The following is a 15175-nucleotide window of genomic DNA, read 5'->3' on the forward strand; positions in this document are numbered from 1 at the left end:
TTAAATAGTTTATTAGTACATGTAGTTTAATTAATCTCGAAAGTCCAGTACTCACACCTAACACTGTGTGTTTCTTTTTAAATCCCTTCCCTGCCCACCCCCTCCCTCCCTCCCTCCAGCTCTGAATCCTTTTTTCCATTTACATTCTCATTATGTTCTCATAAAGTTTATATTCACTGAGATTTTTCAGGAAAGAAGAAAGAATTAATATATCCATGTACAGAAACAGAATAACCTCAATGAATGTGCTAGAATATTCTGACAAGAAAAAAAAAGAGGAAAACGACAATGCATAAGAGCCACTACAGCCTATTCACACCAAATCAAACAAAACAAAGCATCTGAAACACATGCACACTGACAGACCAAGGCCTGCTTTGTACAGGAGAATTCGTGCTGAAATTTGTGCCCACAAACATTGTGTGCCCCGTGATGACTTCCACTGCAGGGATTCAAGAGTGCAAGGGTGAACAATGGACACAGGCCCTTTGCATGGGCCTCTGAGCCATCTCAAACTCGGGGCTCTTATGAATAGTTGCGCAATGCTTAATCTAGTCAAAGTCTTTCTGAGAGCCTGGTTTTTAAACGTTTCCTGAATAAATACATAGAAACTCAATTGCCAGGTCACAGGCCAGTATGTGTTAGGCTGCCTAGCATTTGCTCCCTAAAGCTCTCCAGGGTTATTCCTCACCCCTACCGGCAGAGCATGAAGAAACTTCTGTGCAGACAACGGCTGATGTAGGGACATTTTCACCCCTCAACTCTTCCATGTTGCTGTTCTGAGGCCATAAGTTACATTTCCCTCTTGGCTCTTCCTGAAAAGCACTTCATGCTTTGCCAGTCGCATGTATTTAGAAGTCCCTGTTCACTTACTTGACCATGTACTACTGAGCTGGCTACCATGCTGTCCCAGCCTTTGCTTGGGTGTGTAGAGTGGCCATGCTCTGTGTGAGGGTCTACTTAGGAAAGTTCTTGCACATTCATAACGACACTTGTGCTTGTGCATCTGTATGTACACATTCTTGCTTCTGGAGGCCTTGTGTTTCTTGAGGTATTTTTGGAGACAAGGTCTCACTGCACAGTCTAAGCTGGCTTTAAACTTGCTTTGTTGCCCTGGGTATCCTGTTGGCATTTCTATTGTTGTCACATAGCTATAAATCACATTGTGGTAGGCTGTAGCCGCAATGAGCCTAGACTTCCCAATCCATGAAGATGACCTCTTAAAACTAATTTAACCTAATTGTTTAAATTAGTTTGTCTAGCTATCTATTTTTAGTATAAAAGTCTTACATGTACTTCAAATTTACTTTTTTTTAGTTTAAAAGACATATATTTTAAAAGATGGCATAAAAAGCAAATTATGTAGTAAAGAAATATCAAATAAGGCTGATGAATACAAAGGCACATCTGAAAAGTGTAGGAGGACTAGAAGGGATTGTTCTTTTCTTTCTAACACAGAGGAGAAAAACAGACATATTAAAATTATTTTCTCAGGTGAAATTTTCTGTCAGTGGAAGTGCCTAACGCTGGCTTCTTTTCTCTCTTGTCCTCAGCAGTCTTCACTCCTCTTCTACTGCGAGGTCTTCAGTCTTCCGTTGTGCAGAAGCGATACATCGCAGCAACAGCCAGGGCTGAGAAGGCTGGGAATCCGTAGTTGGTCCACCACCGGAATTAGTTTCGACAGCAGCAACAAGATTTTCCGAAGGCGTGGCTGACCTTGGCCTGTCGTCAGGACTGACCCCACCAGTGATGTAAGTTTTAGACAGTTCTGTAGCATCGGTAGAATGACCGACGTCTTCAAAATTCCCCTTAGCATCGCGTCCTCAACCTGTTCTCTTAAGACTCCCCCTAGGATGCTCTTCCAGAAGCTTGGTCAAATTGTTCGCCTTGTGCTGCAACATCACCAGTTGCTTTGGCTGTCTTTGGGCTTCTAAATCTCTTCCAAGGTGTAGTACTTTCCCACCTGGTCCTCTGGCCCGGCCATCTCGGGAAGCAATGAGGCGCCCCAAGGAGCAACAATAATCAGCACACAAGACACATAGATAAAGAGATTTCCATCCTTAGAAAACCTTTATAAATTTCAAAATCCTTTTCTGAGTGTCTAAACCTTGCCTTGGAGTAAGCTTCTTCTGACTGCTTTGGATCAAACTTAGAACCACGTCTCCATTTAGTTGAAGAGCATGGGGATGCATTATAAGAATCTTTATGTCTTCATTCTTTAAAAGCTGATGAGGTTTTTGTTTTTGTTTTTGTTTTTCCAGAGTGGAATATCTGGAAACCCGATGATCCTGCCAGAATGCACTATGCAGTTTTGTAGGTGGACTCCTGCAGTCCATCTTCCTCTAGGCTCCTACTTTAGGGGTGTTTCTGCTTAGGATATGGCTTTTGTGGAGTCCTAACTGTGTGTCCAAAACACGAGCAAAGTCTGTTCTGGTTAGGCCAGGGTGCCTGTGTGTCCCAGGAAGCTGCTGCTGGCAGAGCTGTCTGACAGTCACGCAGGTGGCCGCTGCCCCTTCACCTCGCGGGGAGGGAGCTCAGTGTCTCCAAACAGCTCCCTCGCCTCCTCTGCCTTTGCAGTTTCCTTACAAGCTCTGGCTCAGTCCTGACTCCTGCCTGTCATTGCCTCTGCAGCCCACTGGCTGCTGCTCCTGCCTAGACCCTGCATTTCTGTGCTTGGAAATGGGGTTCACCTCACATGAGACCACACCCTTAGAGACCACAGACTGGCAGCGGCCACAAAAGTCGCCTGATTCCATTCCAGGTTTCAGTAGCTTTTGTTTGTTTTGCTTCATTATAACATTGAGAGTATATCTAAAGCCTGCTATGAAGGTACAAATCATATTTATATATTGTTTGAGTATCTATTAAAATAATTTATGTTTCTGTAAATATGATTTTTTCATTCAATTGCTCTTTCTCTGCTGTAGTATTGAAAAGAGCCTAATTGCCTGCACCAGATGCAGCCCCCTAAGCATAGATGCCAGCGATCTCTTCCTAGACATTTGTGCAGATTCTTGTGAAGCAAAGGGGCAAATACGATAATGAGGAACAATTCAGAGAAGCCATCTATTTGTGTTTTCCATAGGCCTATCATTTTCTTAAGGAGGTCTAGTTTGTATGTCTGTGTTACACAATATGAAACTGTTCTCCCTTCTCTTCAACAAACTAAACAGAACATGCAGTTTACAGAACTGTTATAAATAATTAGCTTTTAAAGTAGATTGACCATGAAGTTGTTTGGTAAAATCATAAAAGTTTAAGAGGTCTTCAAATATTTAAGCATTTTGTAAACTTCTAAATCAATATACTTCTGACATCAGAAAATATAACCACTAAGGATTAATGGTACAAGTTCATAGGGATGTTAGTAACTAAATGTTAAATATCTGAATATCTTAACCACTTAATCAAGCTTCTTGTAACAATGTTTCCCCTCTGAAATTCAACACTGACATTGCCCTTCACTGACCTCATTCGCAGAAGCTCAACTTCACGTGGTTAGACTGCCTTTACTTCTAAAGAGCTGGATGATTTTCTGTAAGCACCATCATTTAAGAACTAACACAAATAAGCTATGAATATATTTTCTTAAAAGGTATATAGCAAAACAAGTTGTGACCTAAACATAATTTTAGAAAACTGATGGATGTGGTATATAATATTTCTGTTTTATTTTCTATTTTGTTGGAATAACTGAAAAATAGAAATAAACACTAGGTTAGTTTTTACTTTGGTACAATTTTTATTCTCATAATAACTTAAAATTAAGTACTTAAAGATGTAAAGATTTATATTAATACAATGTAAGAACTACAATTCCATTTTATAATGGAGTTAGGTTGAGAGAAAAAATAATTGGAGACAGCAAGCTTTTTTTCTGGCGTATCGGCGTATACGTACAGCCTTTGACATGGAGTGTTCACTTAATAAATGTGTTGAATAAGCTAATGAGAGCCATGCCTAACTCAGGGTCTAACTGGAAGTTTGTCTGGCTCCAAAATCTGTACTCTTGAGATTCTACCTTGCATAAAAATAGTTAAATTACTTGGCTAATTTTAAAATTCAAATTGATATTTTTATATAATCAAAAGGAATCATGTTTAAATTTTAATTAAAGAACAGCACTGATTTCTCATGAAAACTCAAATTTGGCCCCATTCACACCTTTACCAGCATATATAAAAGGGCAAATAATTAATTGAGAAGTTTTTGTATTAACCCGTATTTATAGCGCAGGGAATTTCAAAGAGCATTCTGCCCACCTTTGGCTAAGAGACCATATCACTTATTGCAACTCAGCAACCTGTCTTCTAGATTAAACTGCTTTCCCTAATAAGATTGTAAACTTAGAACACACAGCGTAGGCTGGAAACGGCCCATTGGTACGTGTCTCTTAGCAGCACTGTGTCACCGTGCTTCATTAATCTCATTTTGAACTGGATTATCAAATGAAGGCACCATCACTTTTACCAAGACTTTGATCTAAAAACAGCAAGCTTTTTTAAAATCCAAACTAAAACCTATCAATAGAGAGATGCTTAAGACTATGAAACAACAAGAAGCATTAAAGCTATGAAGCCTCATTAAAGTCTGAATTTGCAAAGAGGGTAGATTGATTATTTTTAACTCATTTTAATATAATTTGTTTTAAGTTATTCTCATTTTACTAGAGACTTTTTCCTTCAGAGTTATTTTATAACAACCACAAATTAGCACATTTCATTGAAGACTAAATTAGCTTACAGCAGATCATTAAAATTCAATGTATATTTAACAAATGTAATGATAATTCTTTTATTTAAATATTTATAAATTATATGCTTTTCTGAAAATTTGTATCCTTGACCTTTAAAAGCTCATGAGTAGGAAGTGTAACTCTGACCATGAGTACTCTTGAAATTACAGAAAAATACTTATGATCTCATACAAATAAAACATCCAAGAAATAAAAACTTACCTAGAAAAAAGTAACAATGCTGTGTAACAACAACCAAAACACTTTTCTAAAAACTTAGCTAACTAGCTAAAAATGTGCAGTTTGAAATATTGACTTTGACACACTTAATTCATTTTAAGTTCATTTCAAAAGCAAAAAAAGATACCTTGTAAAAATCATAGCTCCAGTTTAATTCACCATGTACATGACTGTCAATTATATTTATTATTTCCTATACATATGAAAACCCAAAAAGAAACGCTATTCTGAAAGTTATTTGAAACATACTAAAATGTGAAATCCTCCAGAGAATATCACCAAATTTTACGGCTAATATCTTTACATTGCACATGTATGTAATCAGAAACAGAGCTGTCATATTTACTTCAGTGGACACTTATAACGAGGTTTATGTTTTGCCAAGAATTTGAATTTCACAACAAGCCATATACGCTGAGACAATGAAAAATAAATATGGAACTTTGTGCATTAATCCAAGATATAGTTTTACCATAAAAATTACCTGACATCTGCAGGTAAATAAATCATTCTGAAGCAAAATTACCTGAAGCCTGAATTGCGTTTGTGCAATTTAAGCCCCTAGAACAACATCATGGTCTGGATGGTCTAATGCAATGACATGATCAGGAGGTGGAGGACCTGCACAGACTGCGTGAAGGCACACGTTTTACCTGCTGTGACACTGTCTCTTACCCGCGTAGGATGCCATTTATCATGCACGTCTGCGATGACGGCGACATCTGCCATCACTTAGGGTTGCTTTCATTTCCACTACATTTGGCCTAATTAAAACATGAGGCTGTACTACTACTACAAACCTCTTCCAGGAAGCCTTTTGTGGAAACAAGGAAGCAGAGCTGGTTTTCTGTCACTAAAGTAGCAATGACAGCTGTTTCGGCCATAGCATGGAGGCTATGCTGCAAACTCTGGATTCAGTTTACCAAATCTTCCTGCATCTGGTTTAAAGCAGCTGTTTTAAACTATTCTCATATTTTGTAGAAGGTATTTGGGAAAAAAACCACTAAATTTAATCCTTTTTTTCTGGCCTTGCCTCTCCTCCTGTCTTCTCTCTAAGACACAAAAAACTCAGAGGCAAGAATGGTAACCCTTAGAGAGGATTTTGAAATTTTCCTACTCTGGAATTTTCTGGAAGAGGAAGGGACTTTGCAGTGATGATGCCATCAAAGTGAAGAACTGTTAGGCCACGCAGGGCCACAGGATGGCCCAGAAGACTGAATTCCATGGATGCAAACTACTCACACTTTAGAGCCTGCGAGTAACAGAGTTTACTGAAAACACAAGTAGGCCAGTGAAAGTTCACAAAGAAATGGATGTGTAAGCAAAGTAAAGAGACTATCTGAAAATCATTGTCTGCTCACTGTTCTGTCTCTAATTAGTGTATAATTAACAACTGTATGCTGACAAAAAAGAGGGAAATTTAAGTGTTGACTTGACATTTTGATTTGTCGTAAGTAGTTTGTTCCAGATTTGTTGTAGCTGCTCAAAGTGGTCCTGACTACATCATGAGAGAAATTCCACGGAGTTAGGCTAGGAGGGGAGGCAGCCTGGAGATGCTCCGTAAGGCTGTTCAAAGCAGTTCTGATCCTTAGGACTCGCCTGTCTTCACCGGCTCCCTGGGAGGTCCCTGTGCTTGTTGTCGGAGCCTCCTGCAGCCAGCTGCACCTCCACCTGCTCTCTCCACCCTCCTCTTCAGCTTTTCATGCTTCATTTTCTCACTAAGGTTTGTGCCAGCTTGTGTATCCAGATCTCCCAAATTCTGTTCTTGTTTTTTTACTTGCTTTAGTTTTAAATAATAACTTTGGACATTTTGGGGTTCAGTGTGATGTTTTCACATACATTGTGTAATAATAAAAGCAGGGTACTTAGCATATCACCTCACCTCAGATTTGTGCTTTATGCAAAAAACAAACAAATTTTCCTCGTATAACATATCTTTTGGGTACCTAAAAATAAAATATTGGGGCTGGCTGGATAGCTCAGTGGATTAAAGCATCTGCTTAGACAGAAGCAGGGACCGGGTTTAGATCCCTGGGCCTGCTTTGCTGGCCCTGGCCTTGCTCCTGCGGTGTGCTGAGAAAGCGATTGAGACTGGGCTTGGTGGCATGTACCTATAATGCCAGCATTTAGGAGGCTGAAAACAGGAGGATCACTATGAGTCTGATCTGATCTGTGTCATGAGACCCTGTTGACCCTCTACTAAATACACAAATAAATAAATTAAATTAAAGTATCAATGATGTATTTCAACATTCTGAAAATGAAAACTGGTTTAAACTTGCAGAAAAATCTGGGGCAATTCGCATCACTCCTTTCCCCTAGAGATCACTAATGTTCTTCGTACAGCCACTTCTAACTTTACCTCCATTAATTTTCTTAAGAGGGATTAAATGCTGCTAACATATGCAATTAGATTCTGAAACTATTCATTTAGAAAACAGCTTTTAATGATACTTATCTGCTTTCTTAGTGAAAAGAGCTGGTGTAGTCTTAGTTCCATTTATTCTTCCCTGACTGAGGTCAAAAGTTTCTACTTTCAACCAGAATGGTTCTTTGTGTATATTTCTGTAACACTGCTTGTAAAATGTTCTGTTTGTTGTTCTGTTTCCTGGAAGACCACCCTAATGTAAGAATAAATATCCTGCAAAAATTCAGCTGACCCCAAGTTTCTGGTTGACCAACTGCTGTCACTTTGGTGTAATCATTCAGCAGCCAAAAGAATGCAGATGCCTAAACAAAACCACGACTCTGCCTCCCAGTCACTCCATTCTACTCCCATCTCTTCTCAATTAGGAGCAGAGCTGATTAGGACACTGCTCAGAGCGGAGGATATCCATGAACTCAGTACGTGCACATGCTGTATTTGTAGAAGTTTAGCCATTAGGTAATGGTGCCATTCGAAAGAGGGAGAAGAGACCCTTGTTTATCTCACTTGCTTCTAGATTACAGGACTAAAAATGGCACCTGGCAGGTAGTTTGAGCTTGATAAGTATGTGTTAAGGACTGAGGAGTTTGGACTCTACGCTGTGGCTGGTGTGACCATGTAGGCTTTGTCGCCAGGAGACATCATTTTTTAGTTCCTCATTTTCCATGTGATGTCACATCTCAGCTGGAAAGTGTTGATTCTCAACATGACTCAGCCATGAAAAACAGGCTTCAAAGTTATAACTTCATTTTTTTCTCTTTTTTTAATTTTATGTATTTGATTCAGGGTCTCATTACGGAGCTCCGACTCAGTAATCCTTCTGTTTGCAGCCTCCCCAGCACTGGGATTACAGGTATGCACCACCGTGCCACCATGCCGGCTGGCTCAGCACATCTGGAGGGGGGGCGGATGTAGCCTGTGGTCCCTTGTACCCCGTCTGAAAGTTCACCCAGTTCTAGTGTGGTCCCCTCTAAATCCTAGCAAAGAAATAATACAGTCACTGTTTGGGTATTTTGGTAACAGCAAATGAACACCACCTGTAACTATTCTCCTGATCTTTAGCTATCTGGGACCATCGCTGAATCCATCCTCCTTTGGAGCCCCGTTGTAAGTACCAGTAATTCAGCTGTATTCAAAATCATCTAGTCATGTATTTATGCAGAAGCAATCTAAGTCTTTGAGGAAAGCAGTTCTCTTTACCACATTTCCCCTTCCTAAGTTAAATCATCTGTCATTTCTTCCTGCAATAAATATTTACTGAGAGCCTACTCTGTATCACCAGACTGCTGACCACACTGCTGTCAACTGGGCTACAGCAGTGAACAAAATGGATAGTAATCCTTCTTTCCATGAAATTCATATTCCATTGGTGAAAACTGTAATTACACAAACTACGAATGCCTGAGAACATATGCAATGTCAAGTGTTGGTGTGCAGCGTCTTCTCTGTGTGTGTGTGTGTGGCTGTTATGTGTATACATGTCAGAGAAGGCACAGGAAAGTGACGTGAGTGCTGCTATAGATAAGGTGGCCCATGAAGTGCTCTGAGGAAGGGGCCACTCAGTGAAGTAAGAGTAAATGACATACACACTATGCGAAAGATTATTTAGCAGAATGAGTGGCAGGTGCAAAAGCCCTGCAGTAGAACATGGCTGGGCTTGTCACAGGAACAGAAAGAGTTGAGCAAGCTGCAGGCAGGGTTAGGAGGACACACAGGAAAGCAAGCCAGACACAGATCCATGTGGGGTGTAGACAGAGCAGGGAGCTCAGAGATTTCCTCCAGATCACCCTCAGACCTCCTGTAAGTGTGATGACATTTCTCTATTTGTCTCTTAAATCACAAAGGCCACAAGGGATTGACAATGATCCTATGCCCCTCTGGTAGACAAGTACTAGTAACACCCTACACTCACAACTCTTTCCTCAGTAAGTACTGCAAAATAAACATTATAAATTAAGACTCAGTTGCCTTTACATTGTAAGTATGTACTTTCTGTATATAAAATTATTGTACAGGGAGGTCTTTGCTTTTCTCTTGGCTCTCCTGTTTTGTGAGTACACAGCCTGTCCCCCCGGTGCTGCACTGTTTCCATTGTAATGTTGGGTTATATTACTTGGTGGATTTTTTATGATATACACTTTAGTAGGGAGAATAATAAGTAAACTTATTCTGCTGTTTGCTAACTACTTTTGTTTTTAAGTGAAATTTTGTACGTTTTTGTTGAGATTTAAGAAAAATCCAGTTCATAGCTTGAGGTGCTGAAAGTGTGTGTGTGTGTGTGTGTGTGTGTGTGTGTGTGTGTGTCTACAGAAAGACAGTATTTTACATCTATTTTGTCATTCAAGAAATGATCAGTTTTGTACTTATACTTTTTATTTCTATGAAGTTTTAGTGATACAAGTCTTATCACGTTTCTATTAAGGGCTCAGTCAGTTTTTGCAACTGTTGTGCTGGTGTCTGCTTTTGCTTCTGATGGTTCTCGTGGAGTCCTTTCGCCAGAGCCTTTAAACGAGTATGGCTCAAGTGCAATTAGTTTCATTTTTATTTTTATTTTTATCTCACTTGTTTATGTCAGTTGTATTTCAGTGACTTTTCATTTACTTTTAAAGTGTGCAGTGTTGGCAGCAGCGTGGACTTGATAACTCGACCCACTTTCCATACTCCGAGGCTTACATTAGTTCCTGATGATGTTCAACACGATTGCTTTGCTCTCACACCTTTGCCATTTATTTTGTCTTTCAACTTTTTAACTTTTGTTTGTCTTTTTAACTTGTTTAAGAATGAATATTTAATTCTTGAAACATTTCCTCTTAATTTGTGATAGATATTAAAGCTACATAAGTAACACGTCTAACCTTGTGCCTCTCTGTCTCTCACAGATCTACAAGAACCAGATTTGAGTTGTACTGCACACCATTAGCTTTGATTAAAATCACTACACACCAAAGATCAGTGGTACAAGTAAGCCATGGTGGATCCAACACAGAGAGATTCATTTTTCATAGAGAATTTAGACTCAACTATAAGTCATACTGATTTATTTTATCACCAAGTTGGCAATTCTAAACAGTGTCAGTGATAAAATGCTCCTTCCAGAAGAAATTTTGTGTTGATCAAAATACAAAAAAAAGTGAGCCAGTGAGATAGGTCAGTGTACTAAGCACCTGCTTTGGTAAGTGCGGGGGACCAGAGTTCGATACCCGGTGGTCTTACATGCCACGCCAGCTCCACCCCTGGGGTGCGGTGAGCCAGCAGTTGAGTGCAGACATGGTGGTTCATGCCTATAATCCCAGCACTGGGAAAGTGGAGAGCAGGAAGATCACTACAAGTCCATGCTGCCTAGTGAGACCCTGTACCAAACACAAATATGGAAATTTTTTTAAATTGCTGCTGTACATTAGCATAATATATGTAAGCTTCTCATTAGTACACTTTAATTACTTCTCTAATAAACATTATATTCCATGGAAGTTATTATGAAGAATAAATACTAATACAGTCACACCAAATATACATGGGATGACCAAGGAGTTAAACACAGTAATATGTTTTCTTCCCAGCCAGTGTGCGACCGTTGCTTGTGTCAGGCCTGCTGCAGCAGAGGAATATAAGCTTCCACATAATGTACAGACACAGATAATGCCCTGGGTAAGATACAAACACCCTAAACAATGATCAGTTTTGGAAGGTTTTGCCAAACATAAAAGAATATTGATATGAATTTTTAAAAGACTATTTCAGAGGAAAATTTTTAAATGTGAAAATTTTGGGGTATTTGCTGGCCAGGCCAGGTGGGACTCCAGCAACCCACCAAGGCCCCAGCAAGGGCACACATGTTGGGCAGGTGGGACCAGCACAGCGGAAAAGTCTGAAGCCGCAGCAAGAATATGAGTCAGCAGTAGTGGATTCGGTGAGCCAGTGATGTGCGCCCGCACACAGACACCAGAAGCAAGTGAGCAGGCTGCCCTTTGATATCAAAACACGCTCAGAGCTCCAGCAACAGGAGGCCAGTCCCAGCCCCACATACAGAGGGGAAGGACAGCCTGTATCCAGCCCAAAGCCCACTGCAAACCTGCTGAGTGCACAGCACATTTTCAGGACCTGGCATGGACAACAGCACGGAACTATGGACCCCAGAGGAATTTTACCACTGGTAATTTTTGTTGCTGTTTGATTTGTTTTCCATTTTCTGTCTGGCTGGGTTTTTTTTTTATTGTTTTGTTTGTCTTGTTTTGGTTTTTATTATTATTTTTAGTTATTTCTCTCTCTCTCTCTCTCTCTCTCTCTCTCTCTCTCTCTCTCTCCCCTTCATGACTTAGGTTTCTTACCTTTCTTTTTGTTTTCTTCCACACTTTTTTCCCTCTTTCCTCAACTATATGATACTTTCATGTACATAACCAATGTCTCTTTCTGTTTTGCCTCATTTACTTTGCTTTCTATTCCTTTTTTTTCCAACTGCCTCCCCAGATTCCCAAAAGTTGGCTGATCACCTTTTGACCTCCAGCCTTGATTCTATTACATTTTACCGCATTCATCACTTTAATGTGTCCCCTACCCTTCTTACACTCCCATCTGCTTCCTGAAGAAGACTAAAATCACTCCAGTAGGGAAAATCCACTGTGCACTAATTCTGGGTATATGTTAGATTTTTTTTATACAATTGTATAATTTGGTTAAAAGTATCAGGTTAAGAGTTACCATAACTTGTCAGAACTCAGGCTATTCTTGAGATTGTTGTTATTGCTAACTATACCATATTAGCTGGGATATCAAACCTGTCATAATATTTCTCTCTCTTGTATGACAACACTGTGATTGAATGAGGTCATAACCATCATCATAGCCCAATAACAAATGACTGCATGCTTAGTCAAATAGATAATAATTTCTTATCATCAATACATTGGGAAAGTAGATTCTTGGGATGAACACAAAGACTAAGACCCACCTACACCTAGAAGATATCCCTGGTGAACATTACTTAGGGAAATGCAATACTAGGGATAAAGTATTGCTTTATATACTAGGGATATAATGCAATACTAGGGATAAACCACAAGAAATCTACAGCATCAACATAGAAAACAAAATAAAAATATCACAGAAAATGACAAGGCACAAAAGCAAAATTCAACCTAGGAACCCCAGCCCACACAGAACAAGTCAAGAGCACAGTGAGATAGAGGAAATTGGAAGCCAACATTGGGAACTTTCTGAAATGATAGCAACAGAAATGAAAAAAAAAATTATCTAAGGTGCAAATAGAAATGAGGATTAAAATGAAATACAATAAGCAGAAACAGATTTTAAGGAAAATAGAAGCTCAGGAAAGTGATGGAAACCAGAAATGCTGAACATAGGAAAAAATTAGAATCCACGAAACAGATCCAGAAAGAAATACAGATTCAAATACCACTAAAAGTATGTGCAACAGATTAAATGAAGGTGACGATAGACTATCAAATCTAAAAGATAGGATTCTGGCTAGCAACCATGAAGATAAATATATCTCAGAAATAGCAAGAGGCCATGAAAAATTGATCCAATAGCCTCAAGACGAAGCAAAGAAAAACAACGTAAGAGTCATTGAAATAAGCAAGAAAGATCGGGAGAGTGAAAAACACATTAAGAAAAAAAAAAAAAAACTCTTCACAAAAAATGGCAGAAAACTTCACAAACATGATTTAAAAAATTGACATGCAAATAAATTAAACATGTAGAACTCCAAAGAGTCATGACCAAAATAAATTTACACTAAAGCATATGATAATCAAGATTCCAGAAATTCAGCAAAAGAACAAAACATTTAAGCTGATAGAGAAAGGAAAGAAACCACCTATAAAAGAAAGCCGTCAGAATGATAGTAGACTTCCCAAAACTAATTAAGGAAAACATAGAGTGGGGTTTTTCAAGCACTGAAAGAAAACAAACTCTAACCCAGCTTGATATACCCCCAAAAAACTATCTTTCTATATCAGTGGAGAATAAGCTACTTCCATGACAAAGAATAACTAAAGAAATTCATGACCACAAAACCAGCTCTTCAGAATGTTTTAACAAACACATTAGAAAGAGAAAACAAAAAAACATAAGCACAAGAAAACCAATAGAAGGAAAACACCAGGCAGGGAAAGCAAGTAAACAGATGGGAAAAATAAGGAACCAACAACAGGAAAATAACCTGTAAAAGATAAAGCTAATACATATCAGTTGTAGCCATCAATCTAAGTAGTCTAAATTCACCAATCAAAACAAACAGACTGGCAGAAAGGATCAAAAAACAAGATCCAAAACATGTTATATTCAAGAAGCATATTCAACCTCAAAATCAATTCACAGATAAAAGTTGGGGATGAAAAGCAATACTCCATGCTACAGGCCCCCCAGAGAGCAGGAACAGCTACTCAGTTGTGTACAGTGTGAACTTTAGCCAAAAGAGACGCAGAAACCCACTACATATTTGTTAGGGGAAAACTCCTAGAGGAAGAAATGATGATCAAAACCATATATTCACCAAATACCAGTGCACCCAAGTACATAAAATAAACATTAATAGACATAAGAAATCAAATACGCACTAACATAACTGTAGTGGAGGACCTTAATTCCCCACTCTCACAAATACATAGACCAAATACACAAAAAATTAACAAAAAGGGGCTGGGGAGATAGCTCAGTAGAATAAATGCTTCCCTGGCAAGTGCAAGGGCCTGAGTTCAATTCACAGTTCTACCAAAAAAAATATATATAATAATAATAATAACAAAGAAATGTCAGAATTAAACCAAAACTATGAAAAATGAATTTGGTAGAAGTCTACACAGTGTTTCACCCCACAATACCAGAATATATACTGTTCTCATCTGCACATGGGACATTCTCCAAAATAGAACACATATTAGTGCATAAAGTATATTTAAGGAAATGTAGAGGAATTAAAATTATACCATGCATACTATAAGGGAATAGCATAGTGAAACTGGAAACCAACAGCAAAAGAAATCACAAAAACTACATAAACACAGATAAATTAAACACATCCTCCTGAAGAGAAAATGAGTCACAGAGGAAGTCAAAGTAATACTTTCAAAATCATTCCCGGAATCAAGTATTGCCCTGATTCTAAAACCAAAGAAAAACCCAACCAAAAAGGAAAACAACAGGCCAATCTCCTTAATGAGCACAGACATTAATATCCTCAATAAGATACTGACAAGTAGAATGCAGCAAGTCATGAAGAAGATTATACACTGTGACTAAGCAGGATTCATCCCAGGGATGCACAGATGGTTCAACATATGCAAATCAATAAATGTAATACACTATATTAATAAAACCAAAGACAAAAATAACATGAACATTTCAATAAATGCATAAAAAGCATTTGACAAAGTAGAACACCTGTTCATGATAAAAACTGTACAGAAAATTAGAGCAGATGGCCTTTACATCAATCTGATAAAGTCATCTATGACAAACCAACAGCTAACATCATTCAAAATATTCAAACTGAAAGCTTGCATTCTAAAGTCAGGAAGAAGACAAGGATGTCCACTGTCACTGTGCCTATATATTATAATTCTCAAAACATTAACCAGAGCACTTAGACAAGAGAAAGAAGTAAAAAGAGCAAGGACTGAAAAGGAAAAATTTAAATTATAATTATTTGAAGGTAACATGATACTCTATATAGAAGAGCCTCAGAGCTCCAGAAAACACCAAAAGAATTCTACATTTAATAATAAAATTCAGTTGCATGGATGTATATGAAGTCA

The 15175-nt window shown here is 38.5% G+C and overlaps 1 protein-coding gene and 1 pseudogene across 1 annotated transcript in view; both read right to left on the bottom strand.

Moving 5' to 3' along the window:
- The window catches only part of Bmp5 (bone morphogenetic protein 5), a 156766-nt gene that overhangs the window by 107201 nt on the left and 34390 nt on the right, over positions 1–15175 (bottom strand). The gene's annotated exons all lie outside the window — the stretch shown is intronic.
- Positions 1585–1984, bottom strand: LOC111813619 (annotated as a pseudogene).

The sequence above is a fragment of the Octodon degus genome, unplaced genomic scaffold (assembly GCF_000260255.1).
Source record: "Octodon degus isolate 3935 unplaced genomic scaffold, OctDeg1.0 scaffold00205, whole genome shotgun sequence".
In the NCBI taxonomy this organism is placed as follows: Eukaryota; Metazoa; Chordata; class Mammalia; order Rodentia; family Octodontidae; genus Octodon; species Octodon degus.